General features: G+C 38.4%; 1 protein-coding gene and 1 pseudogene across 1 annotated transcript in view; one reads left to right on the forward strand and one right to left on the reverse strand.

Moving 5' to 3' along the window:
- Positions 1-20164, forward strand: part of CTTNBP2 (cortactin binding protein 2) — a 229946-nt gene that overhangs the window by 67775 nt on the left and 142007 nt on the right.
- LOC112478793 lies at positions 3331-3449 on the reverse strand (annotated as a pseudogene).

Consider the following 20164-nt stretch of genomic DNA (forward strand, 5'->3'; position numbering starts at 1 on the left):
TGGTGATACAGCTTACATAGGGCAGATGGGGCTTCTTGGCTTGCATAACCACGTGAGCCAAGTCATATAATAAATCTCGTATTATCAATATATAGTCTATTTGTTTTGTTTCTCTGGAGAACCCTGGCTAATAATAGATGTTGTGGGTATGAATGAAAACACACAACAAAAATGAAGCATAAGGAGAGAAAAAGAACTAAAGTGGTTCCTTGAATGCTTCAGGGAAAAAAAAAAAAGATGGAAAGTTACCTGAAGGATGACATCTGGGAGACCATTTCCGGCTTTCCAGAGAAAGGTTTTAATGGGAGGTAAATTAGAAGGTGGGAGGTGAAGAGTGGTTGCAGGATGGAGTGGAGAGAGCTAGAAGCTTGACTCTGAAGAGAAGATCCAAGAGAACAAAGGACAAGCAGAGGGCCGTTTTGGATGGGAGAGAAAAGACCAATGAAGAGGGAGAGGGTGAATGAAGCCTTAGAAAAAAGAAATAGCTGGGGTTTTTTAGATCAAATCTCATTCATTTTATTTAACTTTTAGAAAAATATATAATAATTCAATTTTAAAATAAAAAAAATCATTAAAAAATAATGGGAGAGTCTACTTGATGTTAATCATATTGAGTAAATTCTCATTGTTAACTAGAATTTTCACCTCATAAGTAGCATTTTAAAGTTAATTTTGATGTGATGAAAATGAGAGAGTGGATTTGCCAAACATGAGGAGCATATGAATGGTGGAGTCTCTCTGAACTGAGGAAGAAGCAGATGTGTTCTCTCTGGAGCTCGTGAACACTTTTTATGTAACATAAGATCCATCATGACCTTGTCAGTGCATGAAGAACTTCCTTTTGAGTAATGGGTTGCCCTTTAATGAAGCGTGATGTTCCGTGTGTGGGGATGCTCAGTTAACACTGGAGGCAAGGTCTTTAATGAACAGCTCTACAAGACAGAACTTCTAAGACAGTCTCAGGAACCTGGTTTCTCAAAGATGCTACAGCTGCTATTGCAGCTCCAACCAACCCAGCTGTGATCTCAGTCCAGGAGCAGAGGTGCTGATGGTTCAGAGCCAGGACACAGACCCACGGCCAGGGGAGTTTCATGACCCTAAAGCAAGCCTGAGCCAGCCCTGAATGGGTTGTGCTAGGTGTAGAAGAAGCCAGGGAGAACAAGAAAGAGGAAGCCTAGGCTTCCTAGAGATCAGGAAGGCAGAAGCTGTAGCTGAACTCAGGGGAGGATGAGTGATCGAGCGGATCCCATTTTGCCATTCAGCAGTTACCAGAACCGACTGAGTGAGGTATTTTTCCTGATACCAAATAAATACAAATGCCTAAGACAGTTCCTAGCCTAGAGAATATAAACAATCTACACCAAGAAAATACATTTAAATTTTTAAATACCATTCCATTTATTTGCTCAATATAGATGTTATACAGCCAACCCCACAAAAACACAGATTGTCATATTAAATAAAGGACTGTAGTTTAAAATATTCTTTCTGAGCTTAATATTTCTGTTAACACTTTTCTGCATTAACTGATGCCTTCTAATAGTCATTTCAAAAATAATTCACCATAAATAATGAAGTGTGCTTTTATTTAAATCAAGATGAATAAATAATTTCTATTAAAATCCCTTTATATGTATGTTATTTATGGGAAAGTCAATAAAGATTAAGAAGGATTCTCAAATTGCAAACTACTTGTTATTATACTTTCTGGCAAGAGCAAAAAAGTAAAATAACAATAAAAGTGGAGATTCTACTATGTTTCTTTGTAAGGCTGATAGAATTCCATTTTCTAAAACATTGAATTTAAGGATATGATGAGAATATAAAAAATCCTTTGATATTAAGGCTTGATCCCAAGCCATATATAAATCAAATTTATATGCTAGTTCTATATTTTTGGAGGACAGATAGCATACCTTATTTCAGGAACTAGAAATTCAGAAACAACTAAAATGGCAACTGAGGTTTCATAGTCCTAAGAAAAGTAATTTAAATTGTTCATATCTCTTTTTGTGAAAGCTTGGACATAGAAACAGAAAAAAGTATAAAACGTCTTTGCTATCTACTTCTGAACATTCTGTGCTGCCGCAATAAAGCATATCATTAAGACATTTCCCCTATTCAGATTCTGACAATTTGTGCATGTGGAGAAAATCACTCTAATTAATGGGAAAATTCAGAAAGTCACAATAATATTAAGGGTAAAGATGTAGGTTATGTACGCTTCTGTCTTCCTACAGACTAAGAAGACAAAGTGAAAAATATTCAATTAGAGCTACGTGTAGCATTTTAATTCTCATCAAAGGTCACTCGACCAGTTTACAACACCAGCATGTCTTGTCTGCTAGATAGCCGGGCGTATTTCTAGTATGTCAAACGGCCTTCTTGTCCTTTCTTGTTCAATTCAGAGTGTGCCGAATGGATAACTACACTTGCCTCATTTTTTCTTAACATGGATGTTTGCTCTTTTCCCAAAATGCCTGTGTGTACCCTTCCCTCTACAGCTCGTGGACTGTCTATTCCAGGCCCATCATTAGAGAATCTCCCTTATCGGACATCAGTACTTCAAGAGAAAAGGGTTCAACCAAAGTACATTGGTTTGATGTGATACACTGTCTGAAGCCACCTATCTGATTGAATGTGATCAACTGTAAGTTTTTCTTGGTCTTTAAAAGACTAAGACTTGAATTTTTAAAAAGGAAAAGAGGGAAGAATAGCAAAAAAGAAAAAAACATGAGAATGAGAGAAAGAATAAAGACAAAAGGAAGGCCACGTGCACGGAGTGTCAATGCTCAAAAGTATTGAGCTTGACTTTATAGCATGTACACCTGCAGGAACTATTGTGCATAGCATACATTTTGAATTAGCATATTACTCGTGCCATGTGCAATATTTTGTGCTACATTTAAATTGTTTTTAGTAGAAAATTACACAGTTGTCATGGTCTAAGGGAAATTGGCTTCCATATGAATAATCCTGCCCTTTTATAGACAGACATGCCTAATTCGGACTGTGATAAGAAGACCTCAGTTCAAATCAACCAAACCTTCTCCTTGGTCAGCTGTCCAAAATAGCCCCAAACTTTTGAAATCTTACATATTTTGCAATTACTTCAAGTAGGTTCATTTTTTTTCTTTATACCTAATGTAATTCTGCAATATTACATTAATAACAGTCAGCTGAAAATAATATTAACAATGAGTTAGTTTCTAATGATACTAATTGTTGACAAGATATCTAAAACCTCTTTTGAAAAAAAGAGTTACTACGTTTAAATAGAACAAAAAAGTGGGATGAGTACAAGTCCAGTGCATTAATGTCTTTTTTTTACACCTACAGCACCTGGTCTTCCTAGGTGGTTTCCCATCCAAGCACTAACCAGGCATGACCCTGCTTAGCTTCCAAGATCAGTCGAGATCGGGCACATTCAGGTTAGCATGGCCATAGAGTGTTTTTTCCCATTAGTGATATTGATAAATTACGTTTTTGTAGCTTGTCACAGCTTACAAAGTAATCTTCCATACATAATATCATTTCCGCCTCACAGCAACTCAGTAAGAGAAACATTATGCCCATTTTTCTTATGTGGAAATTGAGGTTCAGAGGGTATGCAAGCAGCCCAAGTTCACAGAATTAGTAAGTGAAAAAACCTAAGCTCAAATCTTCTGCTTACCAATTTCATTCCCAGCCCTTCTTCCCTTTCTCCCTTCCTCCCTGCCTCTCTTCCTTCCTTCCTTCCCCTTCCTTCCTTCCTTCCTTCCTTCCTTCCTTCCTTCCTTCCTTCCTTCCTTCCTTCTTTCCTTCCCTCCTTCCAGCAGAGCTGGCTCCACTGAATGCTGAAGCCAGACAAATAGGCAGGACTTGGCATGGGTCACATAAGTCCTTGGAGTCACAGGACTATGTTCTGCTCACTTCAGGGACCCTCAGTGTCTAAAAATTGAGACATTGTACTTATAATAACTGTGTCATTTAATATCTTTAAATGTGGAGAGTCCACACCTGGATATCTCTCCACTTTCACAAAAGGCCGTTCTTCTCTGGGTCCCTCATTATGGTATTCCCCTGCTCCATTGTGCAAGTTTACCACAAGGCAAAATTTTCCCTTTGGGACGACGCTTCTAAGACCTCACCTGGACTTGGCCTTGTCGTTCAAGCCTGTCGTTCTTTGTTGGCAGCTCTGCAGTTTAGAAAACACTCACGTGGGGCAAGATGGGGTCAGGTAAAGAGAGACATCGGAGGTGGATCATCACAATGCAGCAACTTGGACCTACTCCAGAGCTACTGACCTGTGAAGGAATATGGGGACGGCGGGGGTGGCAGGAGTGTGTGGGAAGCAACGCGTGGAGGAGCAGGGAGCTGCCTGCAATATGGATCACATGAAGTAAGTTGTTTTATGATTTCTAACACTCTGTATCATGTGTTGTTTCTGTAAGCTCGGGGCTACACAAACAATGCAGGTCCCTCTAGGATCCCCGACTCCTGACACAATGACAAAAGCACAAACAGCCAGAGCGGCCCATTTTGTCTTAATGCATATCATTTAACTTTTGCAATTTGACTACCGTAAGTAGATGCCATAAAGGAATTTCAAAGCCGTGAGTGGGAGCTGTGAATACTGGAAACTAAAGAATCAACTGACATGCTTAACAATTCTATTCTAAACAACCAAGAAAGTGTTTGAAAAGGAACACATAGCTCTGCTTTTAAATTGCCCAGTTTTCCATAAACATATAATTTTATTAATCGTCCACATGGCTGGACTGTTCTAGCAACAATGCCAACCACATGAGGCCTCACTCTGCCCCCTAAATGCACTGTACTCATATGCACAGAACTTAAGGAAGGAAAAAAAAAAGACTTCTTTGTGACTAAGAACCTTCTAGAAGCTCTATACCCTTTCCAGGAGCCCCTCAGGAACACAGCCTGCAAAATCATCCCAAGATTCCTTGTCTTTTATCAGACAGCATAACAAAAACTCTGAGCTGGAGGAAAAGAACTGATATATGCAATGCAAAATGAAGGCACTGTTGGTAATCAGTGCTTTTCTAAAAAAAAGTCATCAATCAAATATCATATAAAATGAGAAAGAGCGAGACAGAGAGAGAGAGAGCGCGCACATGTGTTTGTGTACATGCACCAGAAGAATTTAATATTAGAGAGAAAGCTTTGGATAATCTTTTGTTAATACAATGTGTCTTCTGCTGGCACATTTTTCTGTTCTGAAAGTTCATATTAATCTGAATCTCTCTTTTATTTTTTAGTAGCAAGGTACATTTGCAGTTCTGTATTATCATTTTACAGATAGTAAACCTGAAGGACGAAAAGGTTACTTGGTTTAATTTTAGTTACACACTAGCAACCTCAGCCCTTAATTTTGATGTCACATGGGGAACTGGTTGGAGGACAGCTGTTTGGGGCTTGCTCCTGTACTTTCTTTCTCATTGGTATGGCGTCTGAGTCACAGTTGAAGTAGTGACTCAGAGGACATGGATATTTTCTCCACATTGGTGAATCTTCTCACTCCTTTAAACCAGGATTGTGACCTCTAGTTCAATGCTGGATCTATATCTTCAAATTTCAGAACGTGATGAGGCAGCGTGGTGGAGGGGTCATGGGGGAAAGCTCTGGAATCACATAATCCATGGAAAAACCACCTGGAAGCCACACTCAGCTCCATACCAGTCCTAAAGCCTGCCAAGTCCACTTGCCTTGCAGGACCTTTGCATTTTCTGCTCCCAGTGCCTGGAACTTTCATCCCCTGATGCTTACATGGCTCATCTTCAACTCTTTCTAGGGTCACTGCTCAAATGCCACCTCATCAGAGAATCCTACTTTGATAGGTAGAATAATGCCTCCACCGCCACCACCAAAGATGCTGGCATCCTATTCCTTGGAACCTGTGAATATGTTACCTTACATGGCAAAATAGACTTTACAAATGTGATTAAGTTATGGATGTTGTGATGGGGAGATTATCCTGGACTATCTAGATGGGCCCAAATACAATCACAGGGTCCTTATAAGAAGGAACAGTGAGTAAGAGAGGAGGGAGACTGGAAGAAGTTACTCTGATGGCTTGAATATGGAGGAATGGACCACAGGCCAAGGAATTCAGGCAGCTCCTCGGAGCTGAGAAATGAAAGGAAATGGATTTCCCTCAGAGCAGCTAGAAGACATGCAGCCCTGCTGATCCATTTTAGACTTCTGACCTCCAGTATTAAAAGATAGTAATCTGTATTATTTTATACCACTAAGTTTGTGCTAATTTGTTACAGCAGCAATAGGAAACAAATAGATTCCTATTCAAATTCCCTCTCTCTACATCAAATCACTCACATTTCTGCCCCCATACCCATCACTTTCTATTCTGCTTACCTTACGGGATTTACTTTCACAGCACTTGATCATCATCTGACATAGGTTTATTTGTGTTTTCTGTCTCTCTGTACTAGAATGTAGCCTTCATGAGACAGAGGTCTTTGTTTCATTCATTGTTTTGCCCCTTAATCTGAGAAGTACCTGGCCCATAGTAGATGCTCAATAAATATATATATGTATATGTATATAAATATATATGGCTGAATAAAGAACCTAGCATGGAGTAATCCCTCCATGATTGTTGGAAATTCATAACACCTTTGCCAGTGCAGAACTGCTAAACAGTGAGCTGCAGGTTAACGCTACTTCTCAAAGGAGTTCCAGGTGTGCCTGACATACTGCTTTCTTGTGCCCTCAAGTTGGCAGGTAGAATAGCCATTTGTATTTGTCCAGTGTGCCATGCAAGTAATATGGTGTTCTATATGTGGCATAATGGATAAAGATTTTGTAAGGCATATTTGAGGACATTGACAATGACTACCCTGCAAAATCAAGGCTTCATTTTTGAGAGTGAGGAACTGCAGAACATAGTTGTAGACTGAGCATGAAGCAGTTTTTAGTTTGAAGGTGATGCGAACAGATAGCTTAGTTTTAATGTGGAATCCATTTTTAGGTTATGAGTGACTTCCTAGCGTAGAATGCCTACTACTGATAGTAAACATGAACTCAAGAGATAGGACCTCACCCATGGCTTCCACTGGGCTTTCGGGGCTCACTCTGTACCTTTGTACTGGACTTCCTTACCTCTGTCTCCTCACTGGCCACCCACATTTCTTGGCTTTCAAGACCCTCTCTTTCATCTATTTTGACCAACTATTTCAAACAGTTTCCTATTCACTGATGTATGAAATTTTCTTCTTTGATTTTTTTTTTCTTTTTACCTCAAGGTTGCAGAATTATTGCTCATCAGCCATTTCATTTGTTTAGTCTTGCTACTGTCACAGGAAGAGCTGACTGCCCTAATAATCAGGGCTGTTCAATCCTGGAATTTGCTGAACCAAACATCTATGCTGATGGTGAGCATGCTGTTGGAGAAACAGGGTTCGTGACATTTAGTGCTGGCCTTCTATTTTGATTCTGTCATCATTCATTGATCTATTAATTCAATAAATAGTTATTAAGAATATACTACATGCTGGGCCTAAGAGATAAATAGAGAACAAAATAGACACTATCCCAGCCATTATGAATGCCACAGCGCACAAAATGAGTTAGACTGACAATGAATAACAAGTCTGTTGAGTCTACAAAAGAGAAAATCAGGATTCTAGATGAACAGAAAGCAATTCAATATTCAACAGTTGTTTAATGAGTGGCTACTGTGTGTGAAGTATATTTTTTAGGTGCTGGGGATTCTATAGTGAATAAGATCAGCAAAGACCTGATGGGATTTATAGTCTAATAGAGAAAGAGAAACAATAAATAAACAGATAAATAATATAATGTCGGGGAATGATAAATGCTATGAAATAAGAAGTTGGTAGTTGTAGAGAACCATTCTGAGGAGATGACATCTGAGTTGGCCTCTTACGTAATCGCCTCATCTTATTTATCAGGCTTTATGGGAAGCAGCCTTCAGAGTAGAAAGAACATTCAGAGATGTCCCCAGATTTTCTGGTTGACTTACAGTGCCAGTGCTATCATCAGTTTAAGACAGGTCTGCTTCACAACCTGGAAATACTATTCATGTTCCCATTAGTACTCTCTGGGAGCTTGTGGAGCCCTTTTATGCTCTGACAGTAATCATGCAGTAATTTAACTACTACAAAGAGCTATGCGACAAGTTCTTAAAAATCAACAGCTATCAGACAAGGGTAGGGAAGTTAATTCACAGGAATAAAATAAGAATTAAATCTGGATATATGGAGGGCTCAAACGAGATACAAAATGTTCAACTATTGATAACTTTCTAGCCAAAGCAAATTTTTCTCATGCCCATGTGATGATAATATTGAGTGTGTATAATTATAGTAAGAGACCACTGTGATGAACAATCAGTGGGTTTAAGGCTGTCCAAAGAATAAGTATTTATTGAACATCTACTATGTGCACAGCTATAGGTTAGACCACTAGAAATTGGACCCAGGAGGTTTTTTTTCCTGTTGCTTTTCCCCACTTGAAATGTACTTTTATACCTTGTACCCCTGGCTAGCTCTATTTATGCTTCAAACTCCAAGACAGATATCATCTCTTACATATGCCCTTATCTGAGCAATGACCCTCAGCCAAAATCAGATTCATTACTCCCTACTACATGGTACATTCTAGGCTTCTATCCACCTGTATTTTTGCTCTTACCAGCATGGATTGTAACCATTTGATTTTATGTCTTCTTGAGGGGAGGGGCTGTGTCTTATTCACTTCTGTATCCTTTGTCTCTTACCCAGTTTTTCCCAAAGTTCTCTGATGATAAGAATTACCTGGGGATATTTGTTTAATTATCTGGATTATGTGACCTCTCCCCGGAAATTCTGACTCACTAGTTCTGGGTTAAGACCTACAAATCTATTGGTCTAACAAGCATTCCAGGTGATTCTATCATCAGGCAAGATTGGGAAATACTAACCCAGGGGGATGTAGTTAACACTAACAAAATGTAATCGAGTGAATTAAAAACTAGAGATGAACAGAACTTTCTCTCCTCCTTTAGATCAGATAATTATCACATTAATATAGTATTCCAAAAATATTTCTCAGGTTTGGCTCCTAATGATGCTGAAATTAGGAAAAAGCATAATGAATTGTTTCACCTCCTTAGACATGAGTAGGGTAAATTAAGAAATGAACAATTAAATTGACAGTTGCTGCTGATGATGTAGCTATTTATCAGTCATTCATTCATACTTGGTACATTAAAAAGCGCTTCTTAACTGGGTGATCTTGCCCTTCCCCCCAGGGTATAAATGTCTGGAGACATTCAGTTGTCACAACTGGAGAGGTGCTACCAACATCTGGAGGGGAGAGGCCAGGGATACTACTAAACATTCTATAATGCAGGGGTCCCCAATCTTTGGGCTGCGGACCAGTACCCGTCTGTGGCCTGTTAGGAACCAGGCCGCACAGCAGGAGGTGAGCGGCAGGCAAGTGAGAAAAGCTTCATTGTATTTGCAGCCACTCCCCAGCACTAGCATCATTACCTCAGCTCCACCTCAGCTCATCAGGCATTAGATCATAGGACCACCAGTCCCCAGTGCCAAAAAGGTTGGGGACACTACTATAATGCACAGGACAACCCTACTTAACAAGGAATTATTTGTCCACAAATGTCAATAGTGTTGAGGTTGAGAAACCCTGCGTGAGACTTACCTGGAAGCTTTAAAAAATCCGGATACCAAGACTACTTTCCAGAACAGCCACCTTTGAATGTCTGAAGGTGGGACAGAGGCATCAGCTCTTTTTTCAGCTCTTCCAGGGACCTCAATGTGCAACCAAAGCTGAAAACCATTTCGGAGAGTGTAGGATGCTAGAAAGAGAAGTGGACTCGGAAACCTGGTTTTAAGTCTGAGGTATGCCACATATTAACTGGAAAATTAGGCACAGAACCTCTCAGTTTCTGTTTCTTCATCTGTAAAATAACAATAACACCTACATCAGAGGGTTATTATAGGGATTAAAGAGATAATGCAAATGGCAGTGCCCTGTAACTTAATACGCAAATGTAAGGTATCATTACTGCTCTCTGTTTGGCACCAGTCCAATGACAGAACTGGGTAAATTACTCGCTTAACACCACATATACATTCTTGAATGCGAATTCATTCTTGTATTTTTGCCTAAAGTATGTTCTATCTATGCCAAAGAAGTCATAAAACTCATGTGCTTAGGTGAGTTTTTTTATGTAATAAACAGACTTTCCCCACTCTCTCTACTTATTCCATTTCATAGTTTGAGTTTATATAACGTTTTAATAAAGCTAGCCCTATGTTTGAAAATAGTACAGTTGAACCCACCTACATCTAGTGACAGACCACAGCTGTTAAGGTCACCATTAATCTTGCAAAGCTAAGGCTGGGGCTTAGAGCTGTAGAAGTTCAGAGACCCCACCTGTGTAAGGAGGATGACGGTTCCAGCACTGCTTTGGAGAACAGGTCAAGATTGATGAGTTAAGGTTAAGGGTCCTCATACGGCAGTCCCCAAACTTTTTGGCATCAGGGACCGATGTTCCTGTGAGGATCTAATGCCTGATGATCTGAGGTGGAGCTGAGACAGTGATACTGGCGCTGGATACTGGCTGCAAATGCATGCTACTCACCTCCTGCTATGCGGCCTGATTTCTAACAGGCCACGCAATGGTACCCATCTGCGGCCCGGGGCTTGGGGACCCCTGCTCTAGTATGATGTTACTTCCTAGTGTGGTCCACAGTCCAGCAGCAACCACAACAACTGGGAGATGGTTAGAAATACAGAGTCTCGGGACTCATAAAGATATATTGAACCAATATCTGTATTTTCATAAGTTCCCCAGGTAATTTGTAGGTATATTATGGTTATAGAAGCATTACTGTAGAAAATCCTACATGGGAAATTAGACAATCGGTTCTCCCAAACAATGAGCATGCAGTTGTCCTCTGTGAATCCATGTCTATTCTGGTCCCTTGTACTTACATGAATTCAGAATGCTGCCCAGAGCATACATAGGAATGCTCTCAACTTATTAATTTTTATACCCTTGGCCATCTCCTGGGTTTTTAGCAACTATTTTAGGTGATTTGGTAATGACCTTAGAGTTTCCAGCAAAAGTTTAGCCAGAAGATAATCACTATGTATTTTTGCCATCCAATCATTTGAAACGTGTTATTTCTTTGTTTTTATTATCCTGAAAAATTGTTTACCTGGCAACAGAGGGTCAATTCGTGAGCTGCAAAACTTGTTCCTTTTGTGCCTGAGAAAGCTGGCTTGTTCATCCTTCTTGCCGAGAGAGGCTGTTAATCAGTGTATAAAGGCCTGTGATTGATGTGGCATAACTTCAAAAGGTACATGGTTTATTTCTCAATGTCAGAAACTACTCCCTGAGAAGCAGGCCAAGAGTGTGGCTCTGTGAAGGCCACATTGTCTCATCTCTTTTATGGCCTGCCTGGTTCTTTTAATGCCAGATCATCTGTACCTTATAGTCCTACAGCTTCTCTTCAAATTCTCAGTGTCCTCTGTAGAGTATGTTTGTGCTGGTGGGCAGTTTGCGCTAAGACGAAGTCAATATCCATTCCAGGCAGATCTTGGAGACACCACGGGTTCAGTTCCAGACACCCACAAGCAAGTCATAATCTTTTTGCTGGTGGAGGGTCTTGCCTCAATTTGTAAAAAATGCAACATCTGTGAAGTGCAATAAAGTGAAGCACAATAAAACAAGGTATACCAGTATTTAGACTCACTTTAAATCAGCTAGGAATCCTCTCTATTAATTCCTACTTTACCTTTTTTTCCCAAAAGTATCCTCAAATTTACAATCATGTGAGTTATTATAAATTATATGCATTCATTCAAATCTCTACCTAAAATATTAAAACAATTTCCAGGTAATTTGGTAGTTCGTTTGGAGAAGAAAAAAAATCTAATGTGAGGGAAAGGCATATATTTCACATGAAAAAGCAAATCTAAAAATACTTCATTCAGAAAGGAAAACACAAAGCTTTAAAGAAAAGTGGGGAGAAAAATAAGATTTACCTTCTGAGGAATTAGGTGTCAAAATACAGACTAGAGCTTTTTAAAAGTTGCTTAAGGGAACTGGAAAAGGATTTTAAAATTTTTCCAACCTCTTGAGTTACTTAAGAACCTAAACCCCTGCTTAAATTCCACCTTTTTAGAAAGTATCAGTAAGGTGGCCTCCTAAGTAATATAGGTGAATTAGAGTTCACATTTACAATCATATAGGCAAAGTAATCAATCAGCTTTCTAATAGCCAAAAAATATTTTTCACGATGTAAAAATACATGGAATTTTAAAGTCAATATCTTTATCTTATTAACAGTGTTAAATGTATCAATATGTATAAGATGTAACCCTAAAGTTACACTGGTGTTTGATCTAAGAGCTCAGTCTCATTACTGTAAAGTCAAAATTCATGTAATAGTATTAAAAAACAATCATTAGTAAAGTCTGTGAGGTCCTTTGAAATGTAACCACTAAATAATTAAACAAAGAGTGTATTTTTTTATAGACCATCTACTTTTACCTGAAGGAGACTATCTTTTGTAGAACAGTGGTCCCCAACCTTTTTGGCACCAGGAACCGATGCTCCTGTGATCTAATTAATGACTGGTGATCTGAGGTGGAGCTGAGGCGGTGATGCTAGTGCTGGGGATCAGCCGCAAATACAGATGAAGCTTCATGTGCTTGCCTGTCACTCACCTCCTACTGTGTGGCCCAGTTTCTAACAGGCCACAGACCAGTACTGGTCCACAGCCCAGGAGTGGGGGACCCCTGTTATAGAAGATACTGAAGAGAAGATATTGAAGAAAGTCTTGACATCAAGAACTTAAGTATCCTATTAGGAGGAAAACAAGGAACACATGTGACATAAGTAGAGCATAATTTGGTTTTTTAACCTATTTCCTGTTTAGGAGAAAATACTGTAGCTCACTACCAGCGTTATTTTAATTTTACATAAACACACTCTTTGAAGCTGAAGCAAATCTGACTGGTTTTCATGTGAAAATAAAATATAAAAACCGTTCCTTGGAGTTATTTCTAAAGAGAACTTGTCTCTAATCCTAATGTAACAGAAATGTATACATAAATCTCAACCATCAAATGAATCTCTGGCTAATAACTGTTCAAGAATGACGTTAACATCACATGTAGGAATATTATGTTTTCTAGGATTTGTCATTTTTAGCGATCGAGAATTACTATAATCTGTAAATGGAAATACCACTACTAAAAACAGAATGCAGTAAATAGAATGATGTCATTTGTTTCCAAAGACTATTGATACACCAGAGTGATGTGAAATAATAAAAGCGAGCTATTTCATGGAAAACTTGGGGGATAAGTTTAGGACCATAATCCACAAGTTATCTCGAGGTAAATGGTACAGCCACAAGTGCCACCGGAGAGTATTCTCAGGGCAAATAGGAAATTAGTTAAAAACCTAGATTTTTATGTTTTTGTGTATCAAAAACATGTTCAGAGAAAGGAGAGATCTTGCTGGCTGTAAGTTTCAGAGTATGCCTAAGGAAGGAGATAGAATGTACAGCTGCACATTGTAAAAGAAAAAAGAGTAGGTTTGGAAAAAGCAGAGATGGAGGGAGCGTTTTTCACAGGGGAAGAACATGGGCAAGAACACAGAAGCAGAAATGAGTTTAATGTGTGCACAGCAGACCCTGTTGGATTGCTTCCCCAACACATTTTTCTAGCTTCTTTGTCCTTGTCTGCCTCTACTGATGATCCAGAAAAGCTAAATACTTCCCCAGCCTTCGTAGCCATGGATGGTCATGTGATCATGAGACTTGGTTCTGGATAATGTCATATGAATAAAATTCTGCTTGGGGTTTCTGGAAACTTTTGCTTTCTTGGTAAAAGAGACAGCTATGGTTTACATTTATCTTTCCCCCTTTCTCTTTTCTTTCTGCCTTAAATATGAATATGATGGCAGGTACTGCAGTAGCCACCTTGTGACCATAAGAGAAAAACCTAAAGAATTCAAGAAATATGCCTTAAATATGAATATGATGGCAGGTACTGCAGTAGCCACCTTGTGACCATAAGAGAAAAACCTAAAGAATTCAAGAATTCTTTTTATTGAATTGCTAAGTGAACATCAGTAGATACTCACTTCCTAATTTTTTAGTGTAAGAGAGGAAAATATCCCTTATTTGCTTAAGGCACTGTAGTCAGATTTTCTGTCAGTTATAGGTAAATGCTATTCTCCCTGATATGAGGGAAGGAGTAAAAAAATGTATCTAAATGACACAAAAAGAATATTAAGAAGTGGTAGAAAATAAGGTTATCTTGAAGAGTCTGGTTAGGTTATGGAGAAAAGAGTCTATTCGATACCATGGGCGTTAGGAAGCCATTGAATGTTATAAAAGCAGAGAGAATATAGAAAAACTACTTATTGGAAATCTTACCAATAAATAGATTATTCTGACAATAATATATAAGATAATTTGGAAGAAGAATTAAAAGTAACACAACCATATATTAAATATGAATTACACATATGGTAAATTTAAACTATTTTTTTACACTTCTCATGCAGAATTTGAGATAACCACACCAAGTGTTGTGATTTCACGACCTATACATACATCTTAGTTCAGGCTCCTATAACAAAGTACCAAATACTAGGTGACATATAAACCATAGAAATTTATTTCTCACAGTTCTAGAGGCTGGAGGCCCGAGATCAGGGAGCCAGCATGGCTAGGTTCTTCACGAGTGTCCTCTTTTTGGTTTATAGATGGCTATTTTCTCTCTGCATCCTCACATGGCAGAAAGAGAGTTAGACAGCTCTCTGGCCTCTTCTTTTAAGAGATAAGAGTCTCAACATGAATTTGAGGTGGGAAGACACAAGCATTCAATGCATCACAGCACAGTATAAGTACTAAAGACAGTATGTTAAGATGAAATTGCATATAGTTAAAAACACCATAGACAAGACTCTAAGATCCAAAGGGCAAAATTTTTTGTGTTTGTTTTTGCATCTTTGCTGTGGTCTTCCTTTCCTTAGTGTAGTGCTCGGCAAACTTTTTCTATAAAGGGCTAGAGAGTAAAGAATTTAGGCTTTGCCGACCATACAGTCTCTATCGCGACTACCTGATTCAACTATTGCAAAGCAAAAGCATCCATAGACAGTATATAAACTAATGACCGTGGTTCCGCTCCAGTGAAAATTCATTTACAAAGACAGGCAGCAGGCTGGATTTAAGCCGCAGGTCACAGTTTGACAGCACCTGGCCTAGAGCGTTGGAAACCAGTCTTTAAAGTGGAGAAGGGCCATGAAGTAAACAAGGTGGAGGCTGTATAGCTTAATCTGCATAATATAGGTGTACATGAAAAATCAGCTCTACTTTTACAATAAAGAGTTTTATGTATTTCCTGTAATTTTTAGGATCTTACTGATTAATAAAAATAAATTCTATCTAGGATCAGTAACTTTTTAAACCCAAAGGCATTACATCTTAAAGATTCACTAAATCTTCAAATTTCTAAAAATTTATTGTTTGTATAATTTTTTAATGCAATATAAGGTTGTGATTTTTCATTAACATAGTTCATTACCCCCAGGTAATGAATATTGAAGAATGTCACAAAATTATATCCTTTTTAAATTATTTTCTAAATCAAACTTTTAATTGTATCTCATTTTTATAATTTTCTCCAGTAATTTAAAGATCAAATTAGTTATTTTCTTTTTTTAAATTTCCTTATTTGTCAGGATAGGCTAGGAGATGCTGTGGTCATAAATCACTGCCCACACCTCAGTGGCGTGACGCAATGAGCATTGTTTCTCACACCCAGCTGAGGCACCTCTGAGGCCCCTCTCTTCTCATCCAGATGGTGACTCAAGAACACTACTTTGAAGCTACGCCGTGTGGAATGAATGACTTCTAGATCACTGAGCAAGGGAAAAGAGATCACAGCTGTTCTCTATACTTTGGCCTGGAAGTTATGTGTGTCACTCCTGTTTACAGACAAGTTACCAGTACTAGTTACTTGACCCCCAATAGAACTACCTGGTCGATTGAGAAATGCCATCTTCCTGTGTAATCGAACGGGACTTAGTGAACACACAGCCTTGCCTCTGCCGCACTTTTATTCTATTGTATAAAAGGTCATAAAAGAACCAATTTATAGTGATTTGGTTGAAGTTAAAATTTAGGCTGAATATCCAGCATAACGTATAATAGCACATGGAGACATAATATAAACCCTGTAGAAGACTGAAGGGTATTACCCAGTTTTATTCCTCAGTATAAGTATGTTATAATACCTTGATGAATCATCAAAAGAATTACTTAAGAATTAGGGAACGTATAGTGTAGAATGAGAATTCTGTTCAGATGTCATGTTACTCGACAACCACAAATAAAATGTGACAGTGTACTGATATTTATTCCAGTTCATTCCTTGTAAGGATTTAATGATCATCCTTAGCCAGGAGTAGCTAAGAGAATACCCTTTGTTCTGGGCCATCTCTTTGTTTTACCCCTCAATCTCCTTAATCCATCTGAGAGTCACACCATTATTGTTTTCACTGATCTTCACTGAAGTGCTGTTTCTTTAGATGAGAGCCTATATTGCTATTTGCTGGATATCTTAAGTCATTGATTATGTGCATGCTCTGAAGTAACTTTAAGCAGCAAATCTTTGTCAGTAGGGAAGCTAAGGATGCTTTACTTCTCTCTAATGAACTATGTAAAATTGGATGCCTGCTTTGCGTATGACTCCAGAAATAGAAGAATGTTACCATAATCTGTCCTCTAATCTGAGCCTTGTCACTCTATAAGTGTACCCTGGGTTTTCTGCCAAGGTTAGAGCTATATTCAGTTCTTTTAGGCACAGTGATTCTCACAGGGAGGCATGGATTTCTGGGTTTGGAGGTGGGAATTAGAATCTCTGGAGGTATGGGCTGTGTGTGGAGTAAGAAAAAAAGCATATTTGGCATAACAATGCAATTCTATATTTTGAAAAAAAATTGTTTTTATGATTCAAACTCCTGAAAGTAAAATTTACCCATCTTCTTGGCTGCTGGAAACACAAACGTAGGTGACTTTCAGCAAGTTTGGGAGGATGCATTTCTGAATCAGCAGGGAATCGGAATTTTACGTTTATTAAAGGGTACATTGGGTTTAAAATGTGGAGAAATTTTTTTTTTGATGGAGAAAAGCTAAAATTAGATCCTCCACTGCACAGAAGATAAAATATGACATGATTGGGAGATCTGAGGGCAAGTGGGTTAAAAGGTAAGTATTCAGAGCAGCGAGGAAGGGACTAGCGTAAGGGGACTAAAAATACCTCTAAGAAATCCTTAGAAGTAAAAAAGAGGGCACTGGACGCACCAGGGTGGTGTGGCATGCCAGCTCACATTATTTCATTCAGATGTTAACAGAAGGCTGATAAAATTGTGATCAGTAGAATTGCATTTTTGTTTGAAGCATAACAAGTGACCTCCTGTATGGCCAAAATCACATGCCCATCTAGGTCTTGGTTTCATCTATAAAGTTAGAGGATAGATCACCACCAAGGTCTCTTCCATTAAAAAATTCTGTCATTTTCTGGGATCCCCCACCCCACCCTGCTCCACCCACGAACACACACACAAAATTGAACAATTAGCCAACAGTCAACAAACAAGTATTCATCAGGCCCATATAATGATCAAAATATTGTAGGCCCAAATCCTTAGGTGTTGCAAAATAGGATATAGACTTTCCTATCTACAAGGAACTTACAATCTATTTGGGAAGATAAGATTTAATTGTAAATAATGCAGAAAGTATGTAAGTTTCTACTAGAACAGGGGTAAGCGAAATATGGCTTGTGAAATAAATCAGGCCCAACACCTATAGCTGCTCTCACATGGCAGAGTTGAGTTGCTGTGACAGACTATACGGCCCACAAGCCTAAAATATTTACTCCTTGGCATTTTATAGAAAATATTGATATTAAGTAATCAAATAATGTCACAAGGCAATATAGGATTGATTCTAAGTGGCTAACAAAGAGGACAGAGCTATTGGAATTGAGATAGGAAGCCTAATCTGTGAAAGCTTCAGGGGGTCCCGGCAGCCTGATCCTTGAGACAGAGGAGAGCGCAGAGACTCCAGGTAGTTTCTATTAAAAAAAAAAAAAAAAAGGTGAAAATGGGGGATCTTTACAATTAGTAGGAAAATGCTCATGTAATTGTACATGGTTTTTATTATATCTTTTTCTTATTTTTTTACTATGCTAGCCCTCAAAATAATTTAGAGAAACCTAAATCTTTTAAATATTCTTCACGATGTTGTTTAAATATTAACATTAATTAAAAATTGACTGTCCCTCTCCTGAGAAGCAGGAACTATTGCTGCATAGATACTTTTAATAATTGAAACTTTGTGGTTTCCTTTGAAGATAATTAGAGGAATAGATAAATGAGTTTCAAGGGAAATTAAGACAGGAAAATTTGGAGTTTCAAATAAAAAATCAATATTTATTGTATTTTGATTTAGAAGCTTCTATTAATATCTGTCCTTAATTCAGAGATCTATTTTATTAACTACCATAATTTTGATAAATAAAAATTCCTGAAGATAAATGTTGATTGCTACAGATTCAGAGCCTAATTATTTTCCACTGCATCAAACTTTGCTACTGTGGAAAAATAGTTAAGTTTATTTTGATGGCTTTAAACATTTCTCAATGTCTCCAAGACACTTAGATGTTGTGGGGTCATACACTCACCCAGACCTATCCTCCCTAAACAATGCCTTGTTCCAGAATTTGCCTTGCTCTTCTCTCCTGCCCCAATCCAAATTTATTTTCCTGTATTTTCTCAGTATCATATATCTTGGGGGCCTTGCTAACTACTTGAAGACAATTAGATGAAAATGAGTTAATATAACTTTTAGTAAACATCTACTAGTGTTATGATACAGCGCAAGGATATGGAAGAATTCATTCACGCCTAAAACCTGCTATGCTTGGTAACATGCTGGGTCCAAGGGAAACAATGATGGATATGAGCTTCTGAGTAACCTGTTACCTCCAACAGTGTGCCCCCAAATGTGGTTCCTCGGTGATCTCCAGATGCATCTCCTGGCTACTTATTAAAATATGCCACTGTTTAGGCTGCAAAAGAGGCTTACTCAGTGGTGATACTTGGGGAGGCCACTAAGAATTCACATTTTTAGCATGCTGCTATTTTTCTGTACTTTAAGACCAGGGGGAGGTGATTCATGGTTTCACGTGAGAACACTGGCAGCCATGGCCAGATTTGACTTACAGATATGTTTTAAAAATTGAAAATATCACATAGACATTTGATTTCTTCCTTCTCTTGAAAAATTAGAAGTTCTAACATCACTGGATTTATATCCCTTGATTCAATTCAAAAAGTTTTTTCCCCTTTAGTTGGACAGAGCCCGTGAGTTCCTGATGGCTCAGGTCCCTTTTATGCTCTATGTCTTACACACCTGGCCACCATTAGTCAGGTATCCTACATACTCGGTCCTTGTAATCATTTGACTTAATAACCTATGTCCTAGATTCAAATGGATAATTACATGGTTTAAAAAGTAACTCTGTTAATGTTAACCCAGTTTATCTGTTTCCCAGGTAACATTAGCCAAGGGCTTAATTCTATGCACAATCGCTAAAAGGCCTTAGAAAGTGGGAGTTTTAGGTTCCAGAGCAGAGAGTGGTCAAGATGTTGGGGAGGCAGGTGGTCACTTTCAGTCATCTGACTGACATCGGTTTGGTTTAGGCTATTGAACATGGGCAGCAGAAAACAATTGAAATCACCTCCTTTCTTTCTGAATTCAGAATTTCTATAGCAATTGTCACCATGGTATCTTGATGTGTTCGACAGGGGAAATTTCACTTATAAAAAAACATGGTAATGAAGGAAAGAGAAACTCCTTTTATGCTTTTACCCCGAAGGCATTTATTTAATGAAGAGTTCAGAATATGCGAGTGTTTACTACAGCGAGTCCACCATGCTCTGTCCTAACCATGGGCTGGCTGTGTTTCTTACTGATGAGGTTGCAGAAGTCCAGCTGAAAGAATCCTTGCTCTTTCAAGGGCCAAAACCAAAGGTCATTAACACTGCTTGTGTAGCTATTCTCAGCATTCAAGGTACTTGTGT

Source organism: Pteropus alecto, unplaced genomic scaffold, assembly GCF_000325575.1.
Source record: "Pteropus alecto unplaced genomic scaffold, ASM32557v1 scaffold22, whole genome shotgun sequence".
Lineage (NCBI taxonomy): Eukaryota > Metazoa > Chordata > Mammalia > Chiroptera > Pteropodidae > Pteropus > Pteropus alecto.